At 46.1% G+C, this 13602-nt stretch overlaps 1 long non-coding RNA gene across 2 annotated transcripts in view; it reads right to left on the bottom strand.

Moving 5' to 3' along the window:
* Positions 1 to 6413: 6413 nt before the first annotated feature.
* LOC119845066 overlaps positions 6414 to 13602 on the bottom strand; it is a 58620-nt gene continuing 51431 nt past the window's right edge. For both annotated transcript variants that reach the window (XR_006276865.1, XR_006276866.1), the window contains exons 3-4: positions 7149 to 7439; positions 6414 to 6996 (exon numbers count right to left, since the gene is read on the bottom strand). This is a non-coding gene — a long non-coding RNA (uncharacterized LOC119845066). The remainder of the gene's footprint in view (positions 6997 to 7148; positions 7440 to 13602) is intronic.

Below are 13602 nucleotides of genomic sequence, written 5' to 3'. Positions count from 1 at the left end.
ATTTCCTATAGTGTCTCATCACATCTGCAATCCAAAAATGAAATTGATTAAACACACAATCGTGAAACTGACTAGTCTGTTTACTTTGCCCAACCCAAGAGGATGCAAAAAGTACCACAAATAGCAGAAACAGTGAGAAAAGTTCTCAAATTACTTCAATTTTAATAATCCAAGGTTTCAGAGTAGCAGCCGTGTTAGTCTGTATTCGCAAAAAGAAAAGGAGTACTTGTGGCACCTTAGAGACTAACAAATTTATTAGAGCATAAGCTTTCGTGAGCTACAGCTCACTTCATCGGATGCATTTGGTGGAAAAAACAGAGGAGAGATTTATATACACACACACAGAGAACATGAAACAATGGGTTTATCATACACACTGTAAGGAGAGTGATCACTTAAGATAAGCCATCACCAACAGCAGGGGGGGGAAAGGAGGAAAACCTTTCATGGTGACAAGCAGGTAGGCTAATTCCAGCAGTTAACAAGAATATCAGAGGAACAGTGGGGGGTGGGGTGGGAGGGAGAAATACCATGGGGAAACAGTTTTACTTTGTGTAATGACTCATCCATTCCCAGTCTCTATTCAAGCCTAGAGTTAATTGTATCCAGTTTGCAAATTAATTCCAATTCAGCAGTCTCTCGTTGGAGTCTGTTTTTGAAGCTTTTTTGTTGAAGGATAGCCACTCTTAGGTCTGTAATCGAGTGACCAGAGAGATTGGAGTGTTCTCCAACTGGTTTTTGAATGTTATAATTCTTGACGTCTGATTTGTGTCCATTCATTCTTTTACGTAGAGACTGTCCAGTTTGGCCAAGGTACATGGCAGAGGGGCATTGCTGGCACATGATGGCATATATCACATTGGTAGATGCTCAGGTGAACGAGCCTCTGATAGTGTGGCTGATGTGATTAGGCCCTATGATGGTATCCCCTGAATAGATATGTGGACAGAGTTGGCAACGGGCTTTGTTGCAAGGATAGGTTCCTGGGTTAGTGGTTCTGTTGTGTGGTGTGTGGTTGCTGGTGAGTATTTGCTTCAGATTGGGGGGCTGTCTGTAAGCAAGGACTGGCCTGTCTCCCAAGATCTGAGAGAGCGATGGCTCATCCTTCAGGATAGGTTGTAGATCCTTGATGATGCGTTGGAGAGGTTTTAGTTGGGGGCTGAAGGTGATGGCTAGTGGCGTTCTGTTGTTTTCTTTGTTGGGCCTGTCCTGTAGTAGGTGACTTCTGGGTACTCTTCTGGCTCTGTCAATCTGTTTCTTCACTTCAGCAGGTGGGTATTGTAGTTGTAGGAATGCATGATAGAGATCTTGTAGGTGTTTGTCTCTGTCTGAGGGGTTGGAGCAAATGCGGTTATATCGTAGCGCTTGGCTGTAGACAATGGATCGAGTGGTATGATCTGGATGAAAGCTAGAGGCATGTAGGTAGGAATAGCGGTCAGTAGGTTTCCGATATAGGGTGGTGTTTATGTGACCATCGCTTATTAGCACCGTAGTGTCCAGGAAGTGGATCTCTTGTGTGGACTGGTCCAGGCTGAGGTTGATGGTGGGATGGAAATTGTTGAAATCATGGTGGAATTCCTCAAGAGCTTCTTTTCCATGGGTCCAGATGATGAAGATGTCATCAATGTAGCGCAAGTAGAGTAGGGGCATTAGGGGACGAGAGCTGAGGAAGCGTTGTTCTAAGTCAGCCATAAAAATGTTGGCATACTGTGGGGCCATGCGGGTACCCATCGCAGTGCCGCTGATTTGAAGGTATACATTGTCACCAAATGTGAAATAGTTATGGGTCAGGACAAAGTCACAAAGTTCTGCCACCAGGTTAGCCGTGACAGTATCGGGGATACTGTTCCTGACGGCTTGTAGTCCATCTTTGTGTGGAATGTTGGTGTAGAGGGCTTCTACATCCATAGTGGCTAGGATGGTGTTTTTAGGAAAATCACCAATGGACTGTAGTTTCCTCAGGAAATCGGTGGTGTCTCGAAGATAGCTGGGAGTGCTGGTAACGAAGGGCCTGAGGAGGGAGTCTACATAGCCAGACAATCCTGCTGTCAGGGTGCCAATGCCTGAGATGATGGGGCGTCCAGGATTTCCAGGTTTATGCATCTTGGGTAGCAGATAGAATACCCCAGGTCGGGGCTCCAGGGGTGTGTCTGTGCGGATTTGTTCTTGTGCTTTTTCAGGGAGTTTCTTGAGCAAATGCTGTAGTTTCTTTTGGTAACTCTCAGTGGGATCAGAGGGTAATGGCTTGTAGAAAGTGGTGTTGGAGAGCTGCCTAGTAGCCTCTTGTTCATACTCCGACCTATTCATGATGACGACAGCACCTCCTTTGTCAGCCTTTTTGATTATGATGTCAGAGTTGTTTCTGAGGCTGTGGATGGCACTGTGTTCTGCATGGCTGAGGTTATGGGGTAAGCGATGCTGCTTTTCCACAATTTCAGCTCGTGCACGTCGGCGGAAGCAGTCTATGTAGAAATCCAGGCTGCTGTTTCGACCTTCAGGAGGAGTCCACCCAGAATCCTTCTTTTTGTAGTGTTGGCAGGAAGGTCTCTGTGGGTTAATATGTTGGTCAGAGGTGTGTTGGAAATATTCCTTGAGTCTGAGACGTCGAAAATAGGATTCTAGGTCACCACAGAACTGTATCATGTTCGTGGGGGTGGAGGGGCAAAAGGAGAGGCCCCGAGATAGGACAGATTCTTCCGCTGGGCTAAGAGTATAGTTGGATAGATTAACAATATTGCTGGGTGGGTTACGGGAACCATTGTTGTGGCCCCTTGTGGCATATAGTAGTTTAGATAGCTTAGAAAACAACAGAACGCCACTAGCCATCACCTTCAGCCCCCAACTAAAACCTCTCCAATGCATCATCAAGGATCTACAACCTATCCTGAAGGACGAGCCATCGCTCTCTCAGATCTTGGGAGACAGATCAGTCCTTGCTTACAGACAGCCCCCCAATCTGAAGCAAATACTCACCAGCAACCACACACCACACAACAGAACCACTAACCCAGGAACCTATCCTTGCAACAAAGCCCGTTGCCAACTCTGTCCACATATCTATTCAGGGGATACCATCATAGGGCCTAATCACATCAGCCACACTATCAGAGGCTCGTTCACCTGAGCATCTACCAATGTGATATATGCCATCATGTGCCAGCAATGCCCCTCTGCCATGTACATTGGCCAAACTGGACAGTCTCTACGTAAAAGAATGAATGGACACAAATCAGACGTCAAGAATTATAACATTCAAAAACCAGTTGGAGAACACTCCAATCTCTCTGGTCACTCGATCACAGACCTAAGAATGGCTATCCTTCAACAAAAAAGCTTCAAAAACAGACTCCAACGAGAGACTGCTGAATTGGAATTAATTTGCAAACTGGATACAATTAACTTAGGCTTGAATAGAGACTGGGAATGGATGAGTCATTACACAAAGTAAAACTATTTCCCCATGGTATTTCTCCCTCCCACCCCACTGTTCCTCTGATATTCTTGTTAACTGCTGGAATTAGCCTACCTGCTTGTCTCCATGAAAGGTTTTCCTCCTTTCCCCCCCCCTGCTGTTGGTGATGGCTTATCTTAAGTGATCACTCTCCTTACAGTGTGTATGATAAACCCATTGTTTCATGTTCTCTGTGTGTGTGTATATAAATCTCTCCTCTGTTTTTTCCACCAAATGCATCCGATGAAGTGAGCTGTAGCTCACGAAAGCTTATGCTCTAATAAATTTGTTAGTCTCTAAGGTGCCACAAGTACTCCTTTTCTTTTTGCGAATAATCCAAGGTGTTATTTGTAAAGAATTTGGACAAAGATTTTTTTTTTTAGAAATATATGATTAAGCTTTTATTGTGCCTTTGCTTAAAATTTCAATTATACATAAGCTCTGTCATTCTCAAAGTCAATTCAAAATTATTAATCCCGTTCACCTATTACTGGTGCCTACAGGTTGCAGCAGCAGTGTGGGAATGCTAGAGACATACTGGCCATATGAGGATGCACTGCATGGGCCTGATCCAAACTCCCATGAAGTCAAACAACTAGAGTCTTTCCCCTAACTTCAGTTGGGGTTGGATTGGGCCCCACGTACATTTTATGTGTTGAACCCAGCTGATTACCCTGCAGTTACCTGTATCTAACAAGCTTCATTAAAATAAAAAGCATATTTGCTCCACCAACAACCCAGCACGATTCAGACACTAGTTCTGACTGTATGCAAAACTGCCCTGGGAATGTTTGATCAGCTCCTAGTCTTAAAGCAACAGGCTCCTTTTCAACACGTAATATAAATGAAAAGGAGAGCAGTTTACATTCCACTTTTGAGCAAAGGAGGTGATCGATATTCTCTTTGGGGGTTTATGGCTACAAACTTTTATGTTTAGCAATTTAATCCACTTTTTTAAAGGGGAAATAGAGTAAACAACTTTTGCAATAATAACATCTCACATTTACGTAGTGCCTTACACCCAGAAATTCATTAAAACTGTGTGTGCGTATATACACAAGTTACTTCTCCCATTGCTGAACTGCAGCAATAGAATGTGAGTGCTGTTTAACAGTTCACTGGAATACTGCAGCACTATTCAGGGTAGGAGGAATATTCTGCAGGGGGAATTTTTTAATAAATGGAATGCGATTACCCAAATTAGAATCTGGGTAAGGCTCCCGAGCTTGCCAAAAGTGTCATATGATCTAATGGCCAGGACCTTGATTTTAAGTTCAATCTGACAGTAATTCCATAGCACAGCTTCCTTCCTTAACTATGGTACAGTATTGGGCAAACAGAAAGTCAGACAGAAGAGCATCTCCCATTTAATCAGTGCCCCTAATTTTGGAGCACCTGGGCTTTCCTTAGCTTCTCCCACCCAGACAAAGACCAGGCCTCTCCCTGCTTGGCCTGGGAGAGCTGATGAGACAACAGGTGATATAGTTCCACTCTTAACCTCAGGTTGGGAAGCAGCAGTCAAGCATGGGAGCTCTGAAGAAGTCATGATCCAATTTCCATACAAACAACCCTTAGCAGTCAAGAATGTAGAGCAGGGAAATACAAAAAATGAGCACAATATTTTCAAAACAATGTTTGCAAACTCTTCCCTAACATTAGGGAATTCATTTAGCTGAAAAAGTTGCACTGAAATATTCCTTTTTAAAAAACCCAATATTGTTTCCAAACATAGCAAGACTACCCATCCATTGCCACATACATATCACATGGTAACTGGGAGGGTGGAGAGCCATCACAGCCAATCCAAGGGAGTTTCCCCTTTCCTCCTCAGCCCCCAATGTTGCACAGGCCATTTTCTGTATGTGATGGTAGGATATACTCTCTCAGCATTTAACCATAGTAAATTCAAATGTGAAAGATGGACAAACTGATGCCCAAATTTAAACCTGAATATCATAACTCAAGCATCTTAAAGCCACCAACAGTCATCAAATTCAAACTTGCACAGAAAACTCCGATAACTTGGGTCTGAACCTCTGCCCCAAAATCAATGCGAACCTTCCCTCCGCCCCCGCGCAATACAAACAAATCAAACCGCATCTTCAGAAACTGAAACAGAAACCTTCATCTCAGACTTAAGCCTGGTTCATAATTTCTCCTATACCATGAATCAAACTTTTAGACAACAAATACATCTCTCTCTCTATAATTTTACTCTGAGCCCACTGTAGGCTGAGACAGGGTGTCAGGAGTTTAGTGAGTGCTGGGGGACACATGAGGAAGAAAACTGAAACGTATATATTCCAACATCAAGACTCAATGCCTTAAGGAACTTCCAATATAATGGGACATCTCAACCCTAAATCTCAACTGTTACCCAGAATTTGAAAATCAGAACCTTCCTAAGAACTTCTGGCTCTCCCTGAACCATCATCATAGAGAACTCAACTTGGAACCACAACTATTTCCCTAAATTTCAAACAAAACCCAACTTCCTAATTCTTTATTATTGGTAGCACCTAGAGGTTTCATTCAGGATCAGGTTATTGAAAATCTCTCAGTAATATTTTTGTAAGCTTCTGCAGCATCCCTTAGCTTTCCAATTTAACCTGGAAGCAAATCCATCAAAATATCATAATAATAAATGGGTATTTCCCACCCAGCCACAAACCAGGGAAGCTTTGGAAATCTTCAGGAGAAACTCCAATCTCATTGAGATTTCCAGCTAGAAGAGTTCTGAATAAAGCTTCAGCTTTTTCTATGCTGTTTCATCTCCTCAAATTCCTGGATCTTTCAAAGTTCCCCATATCTAATAAACCCCCTTTTACATACTGTGCCCATATGGAAAGTCAGGGGAAAGGTCAATCACTCCACAACGGAGAAAGTTATTTCCTGGGGAAGTTAATTGTGACCAGCTGTTGCTTATTGTTCTGTTAGTATCAGCTCCTTAAATCAAGGCTGTGAGATTCAGTAGTGAGGGGTGTGATGATGAGATTTGCTGATCATATCTACATTACAGAAGTATCCTCACAACACTCACTAAACTCCCAAATTCCTGTCCCAGAATCAAACCTGAAATGGATTCTCTGGAGTAGGCTCATCTTTGATCCTGGTGGAATCTAGAGAGGAGTATCCCCAGGAGAAGACACTCAGCAGCTAGTTTATGCTCACTAGCTAGCAGTATGAGAGTTATTCTAATGGCCCCGCAACCGAGAAGCAGGAACTTCAGCTCTGTCTCCAAGCAGAGGCTGAGTTCATGGTATGTACAGTACTGTTAGATGAATAAATATCCCTCATTGAACTAAAGACCTAGTGAGAAGCCAGCAGGAGCTGGGAGTACCCCTTTCCCTGCAACTTCAAACCATCCCACTGTCACTGACTCAGTAACACGAAGGTGTGGAAATACATTTTGAAAAGTCTGTCTTCTCTCTTCTCCTTCCCTCCCGTCCCTATCTGTGTCATTCCGGCCGACACTCGCTTTCTCTGAAGTTCTCCCTTTGGTAAAGCAGCTCCTTTTGATCACACATTGCAACAGCTGAGCTGCTCTGTAAACGTAAGCGAGGAACAAAGCGATTTGTTAAATATGTACGAAATTTCCTCTCTTACCTGTCAGGCACCCTGCGAGCGTGGGGGGAGGGGAAGGGCAGAGTGGACCGAAGAGAGAACAGGCAGCTCAAAAAGGATATGGATTACACACCATTTTGATGCACCAGTTGCGGGGACTGGTGGTCTGTTTCAAGCAAAAGAACACCACAGGCGCCAAGTCAGGATAGGGCACGTCAGGATCCAGCGGCGAGTCGATATCCTCCTCGTCGCCCAGATCCTGGGATGGTGGAGGCTGCTCCAATGGTGGCGCCTGCTCAGTAACTCCCAGATCCATGAGCTCCAAAGGGCAGAGGGCAGAGGTGTGAGGGGGCTGCCTGCCTGCGTGCCAGGCCGAGGAGAGGTGGGCGACATATTCTGCCATGCTGGCACAAAATGAGAACTCCTGGGGAGGGAAACGACACCTGTGAAGGGAAAAATCGGCAACCAGACGCACAGCACAACTTTGGTTTTAAAGGGAATGTAGGATGGGTGACAGGCACTGGATTGGCAGGCCTGCATACTAACGGTCTCACATCAGGCCACTGTGGCCACATGGATTTTAACCAGCACTCCCCCTCTTCAGTACATTAAAGTTGGATGGTGTGATGCAGCCTTTTCTCCCCAGGACAGGTGCAGCTCGAGCAATGGCAGCACTACCTTCCCATACCCTCCGCCAACCTGCCTCCACCCTTGACAGGCTGCCGCTAGCTAGTCCTGGTCTCCTGACAGCTTTTTCTTTTGGAGCTTCAGATATTATGGCTTCCCCTCCCACACACCCAACAGTCTGACCAAAATCAGCTTTCCCACCTGCCACTCAAGTGTGTTGCCCTAGCACTTAAGTCACTGCACCGGCTCCACCCTACACTTCAGGCCAAGTTCAAGTTCATCTTCTCGGCCCCACATCATGTTGCCTACACCTCAGGCCTGGTATCCTGACACATTTCTCCCCAGTGTCCCCTGCCTTTCTGCTCAGTCAGCAATACCCCTTCCATCGCCTCCTCTCTCTGGTGTCTCCAGACCTTCTTCTACACTGCCACATGGGATTAAAGCCTCTTCTCTAAGTCACCTCCCTACTCACATTCAAATCCACCCGAAAACACTCTTTAGCCTCCCCCACAAGACGTGAAGGGAGAAGAGAAAGGAAAGGGAATAAGGACAACAAAGAAGGCAGCAGAACTATCAAGATGGGTACGTGCCTCACTGGGTTAAAATGAAGCTTCCTTAAGGTCACCCTATCTTGCCTCTCCCCTTCTCCACCATCTGTCACACGTGCTGTTGTAACGAACTCAGATTGCCCCCTCCTGAGGGCAGGGACAGTGCTTTACCTGTTTCTGTGAGATACTCCAGCACATAAGAACGGCCATACTAGGTAAGACCAATGGTTCATCTAGCCCAGTATCCTGTCTTCCAACAGTGGCAAATGCTGGTTTTTCACTTGATTATCTGTTCTGTTCATTCCCTCTGATCTATCCCCGGTCACCCACAATTTTGGGTGCTCAAAAACTAAGAGCGGTAAATAACCTAGGCGAGATAGGGATGTTCCGAATGTCCAATGCATTCAGCCCTTAGCCTCTCTACTCCCAGATGCTTGGATGCTATGGTGATGAAGGCCAAATAGATTAAATAAATTCCTCTGGAAACCTGTATGAAGGCAAGTCCTAAATGAATGATATAATTCATCTCCCTTAGACTGTAGGCTCTTTGGGGCAGGGACTGGTTTTTTTGCTCTGTGTATGTCAGTTTCTAGTGCATTGGGCCCAGATCCTTGCTTGGGGTACCACAATACAAATAATAAATGGAAGCTAAATATTAAGTACTCATGGCTGTAGCACCTGGGGCACTCGTATACTACAGCAGTAAAAGCATTACCAAATACATAATAATTATGACGATAAAAGGAAAGGGAGTATGGATGGGCCTAGGAAACGCAGACTATTCTATATCACTCCACAGCAGGTGGAGGTGGGGTGACAGAGCAGTAAAGAATACTGTGCATTTAACAAAGAACACCCCTCTGCTGGTGGAAGTGCTTAAAAGTGGCCTCACAATGGGAAATCATAGTGTCAGATTTTTATATATTATTTTGGCCAGCAATGGGGGAGGCTTGGGAGGGCGAGGGGAATTAAATGACCTTGGTTTAAGAGTTTATTATGTTTACAGTGTTAGGAAAAGTGCATGGTCTGAAGGCTTGCACTGGCTGCTCTGTGAGGGAATGTAGCACATCTTTTAGCCTGTTATACTCAGTGACTCTTGAATATGCATGTTTCAGAGTAGCAGCCATGTTCGTCTGTATTCACAAAAAAGAAAAGGAGTATTTGTGGCACCTTAGAGACTAAAATTTATTTGAGCATAAGCTTTCGTGAGCTACAGCTCTTCTGGCTCTGTACCCAGAAGTCACCTACTACAGGACAGGCCCAACAAAGGAAATAACAGAACGCCACTAGCCATCACCTTCAGCCCCCAACTAAAACCTCTCCAACGCATCATCAAGGATCTACAACCTATCCTGAAGGACAACCCATCACTCTCACAGATCTTGGGAGACAGGCCAGTCCTTGCTTACAGACAGCCCCACAACCTGAGGCAAATACTCACCAGCAACCACACACCACACAACAGAACCACTAACCCAGGAACCTATCCTTGCAACAAAGCCCATTACCAACTCTGTCCACATATCTATTCAGGGGACACCATCATAGGGCCTAATCACATCAGCCACACTATCAGAGGCTCGTTCACCTGCACATCTACCAATGTGATATATGCCATCATGTGCCAGCAATGCCCCTCTGCCATGTACATTGGTCAAACTGGACAGTCTCTATGTAAAAGAATAAATGGACACAAATCAGACGTCAAGAATTATAACATTCAAAAACCAGTCGGAGAACACTTCAATCTCTCCGGTCACATGATTACAGACCAGAGCGTGGCTATGCTTCAACAAACAAAATTTCAAAAACAGACTCCAATGAGAGACTGCTGAACTGGAATTAAATTTGCAAACTGGATACAATTAACATAGGCTTGAATAGAGACTGGGAGTGGATGGGTCATTACATAAAGTAAAACTATTTCCCCATGTTATTTCTCCCTCCACTGTTCCTCAGACGTTCTTGTTAACTGCTGGAAATGGCCTACCTTGATTATCACCACAAAAGGTTTTCCTCCTTCCCCCCCTCCTTCCTACTGGTAATAGCTCATCTTAAGTGATCACTCTCCTTACAGTGTGTATGATAAAACCCATTGTTTCATGTTCTCTGTGTGTGTATATCAATCTCCCCGCTGTATTTTCCACCGAATGCATCCGATGAAGTGAGCTGTAGCCCACAAAAGCTTATGCTCAAATAAATTTGTTAGTCTAAGGTGCCACAAGTACTCCTTTTCTTTTTTGAATAGGCATGTTACATATCCTTGTTTATACCAATAAAGTAGCATTAAAAAACCCCAACCTTCGAGAAATATCCAGTTGTCAACAGCACAGGACTTATCTGTCACCCAGATCCAAAACATGGAGTTTATCTCCTCTTATTCTTCTGTCTTCCCTCTAAGGCTGTATGTTATCTTTTGAAGACTTGCCCGTTCACTGATTTCTCTCCCCTCTTGAGCAGCTCCTTGTTCTACCAATGCAGCTCAATCTTGACCTGCAGCACCCCCTGCTGTATCAGTCCAGGAACCCCCCTTACACAAACAGCTCTGCCCATATTCTTCAGTACTGACCTTCAGCACCCAATTATTCCAGTCCTGAGCTTTGCCTATGCACCTCAGTCCTGTCCTGCAGCACCCGTGCTATCCCAATCCTAAACCCAGCCCCTCCCCACCACTTTGACAGTGCACCCCTCAACCCTTATCCACAATACTCTCCGCTATTTCAGTCGTGGGGTCTCTTCTGAGCAGAGAATAGCAAACACAAAAGACATATAAAGCAGACACAACATCCACTAAGGACATGGCTGAGACCCCTCAAATTCAATACACTCAATATCTGCAGCCACTAGAAAAAAAAATCCTGCCTCCTGCCAATCCACTGGTTTTGGGAATATTTTTAAAAATCCCAATAGCAAAAGCAGCAGAATGCTCCTCCCATTCCTCCTCCAGGCCCCATGACCAAGCAACTACATTTTCACTTCTACCAGTTACTTAATGCTGAATGCTCTGGTGATACCCCACACTCCCTCACCCACCTCCATTTTTTCCCCTTGTCCATTCCTCATTGCCCACTCTCATCTGGGTTCCCCCCACAGCCTATTAACATGCTGGGCCTGAGCACAACTTCTATCCCATTAATGACACAGAGGAGAAAGGCGAGTGAGACCAGCCAGGAGGAATGACTTATTACGATGTTCAGTGGCTGGACTGAGGAGGGCATGACAATTCCAAAATGCAACGTACAATGCCTCAAAATTAACAATGCAACCCAACAAAGGAAGAGGGAAACAATCTCATCAGCATGTCCCTGTATGGTCTCCGATTAAATGTCCAGGGTGTCTCTGCCTCCCCACTGCCACCGGACACAGTTGGGGTATGTTGCAATGAGGACTGGCACTCTGGGAAATAGTTCTCCCTATAGTACTTAGATAACCAGCCCATGCCTCAGAGTGCTGGCTGCCAGGGGCAGGACATGGTCTGGCAATTCACTGCAGATTCAACAAAAACCAGGGGAATAGCCGCATCATGAGTGGATTATCTGCTTCAATTTGTGCAGCCTGGAATGACTCATTAGAAGTGATATGGATGCAGCACCAGATTTGCCCTTTTGGGAGCTCAGAAGCTAAATGCATCCCCCTTGTTTGACAGCTGCCCTGCTGGTGGTCTTAGGAACACTCCCTCCCTTGTTCAGATAAAATCCTTCCCTTCCACCCCAGCCACCCCTAGGGCTGTGATCACAGCACATCTTGTTAAGCAGGGTCGGGCTTAGCACACTTTGTGGGGAGACTGACATGGGAAACCGAAGTAGTGCAAGCGAGTCGGGAAGTTATGCTTTTTACTCAGAGCCAACCCTGATACTCCAGCATAGTGCGGATGGAAGGGGTCTATAGCTGGAGATAGCTTTCAGTTGAATCCGTGGGGGTGACCACTTTTGTTTCGGCTTGGCAGGATTCGAGTTAAATCGACAAATGTTGGGTAAATGTCAATTTCAGCAGACAAGAAAAATTGATGAAAACAATATTGATCGGTAACAGTCTGTGGGAGTCCAGCCTCACCCCCACCTCCATTGCGCCTGCAGGGATTGGGGGTCACCCACAGGTGCTGGAACAAGGGGTGCTGCAGTGCTGCCACACCCGCTGGCTTGAAGTGGTTTCCATCATATCCAGGCTTTACAGTTCGGTTCAATGGCTTGGAGCACCCCCACTGTACAAATTGTTCCAGCACCCCTGGTGTCACTGGCCCTGTGGCAGTGCCCGGAGCCCTCTGCAGCCCTGCCACCACGGGACTGAGGGAGCACGGCTGCAGGGCTGGCACAACCCTATCCCTGCAGGTGCAAGATGCAGGGAAGGCTGCAGTCCTGGCAGGGCAGAGCAGAGACCCCACCAACCATGCCTACGAGGAGGAGAACAGTCCCCCATCTGTGGGGGAGGCCACCCCGGTGCTGAATGGCTGCTTCCCCGGGCAGGAACTGTTCAGCAGCACCCCTTGGCCAGGCCTTTGTCCTCCTCCTCCTCACAGTATGGAAGTGCTGGAGTATCAGGGTTGGTTCTGAGTAAAAAGCATAACTTCCCGACTCGCTTGCACTACTTCGGTTTCCCCTGTCAGTCTCTCCATAAAGTGTGCTAGCCAGGGTCTCTGTTCCATTGGGCCAAGATCACTGTCTCCACCACACCTTGTGACGAGGTGTCTTGGGCCCCTCGGCCATGCAGAGGGCCCCCTGCATCTTTGGTGTCAGTGCTGGGAGCCCCCTGAAGCCCTACAGAAGTACCAGCCATGAGTAACTAAGCCAAGCCCCTTCAGCAGGGAACCAGAAATAGGGAATGAAAGCAGAGTTAGTGCCTCTCTGAAAAACTGCTGGCAACCTCCCTGCACCCTTAGGTTGAAAACCAGTGTTTTAGAAAGTCCTGACACATTCCTCTGCTGAAGGATCAGTACCAGGCAAATGGCACATGGAGGGACAGAGTGGTTCTTCGCTAAACGTCTCTCCTTTGCTACCAAGTGTCAGAAATGTATGAAATGGTCCTTTTAAAAAAAAAAAAAAAAAAAATGATAAGTCACTCATGCATGTGAGGAGCAATGCTGACAATCCATCCAAGGGGAGGAAGGACACTCATGGTCTCAAAGGGGACTGCCGACCCCTACACAGTTTGCACACAAAACCCTTCTTGTAGCCAGGTCTCAGAATTGTTACCTCTGTCCCCAGCATGCATGTCCCCTGTGAGCAAGGAAGTTCAAGCCCACAGCTTCGCGCTCTCGCTCTCGCACTCTCTCACTCACACACACACACACACACACACACACACACACACACACACACACACACACAAAGCTCATTAGCTCGCCTGCCAGGAGTAACTGCTGGCCTTTGGCTCATCCCATTCCCATTTCAAAAGCACCTGGTTTTGCTGTGAGAA

Source organism: Dermochelys coriacea, chromosome 1, assembly GCF_009764565.3.
Source record: "Dermochelys coriacea isolate rDerCor1 chromosome 1, rDerCor1.pri.v4, whole genome shotgun sequence".
NCBI classification, from domain to species: Eukaryota; Metazoa; Chordata; order Testudines; family Dermochelyidae; genus Dermochelys; species Dermochelys coriacea.
This window is presented reverse-complemented; position numbering and strand designations above follow the sequence as displayed.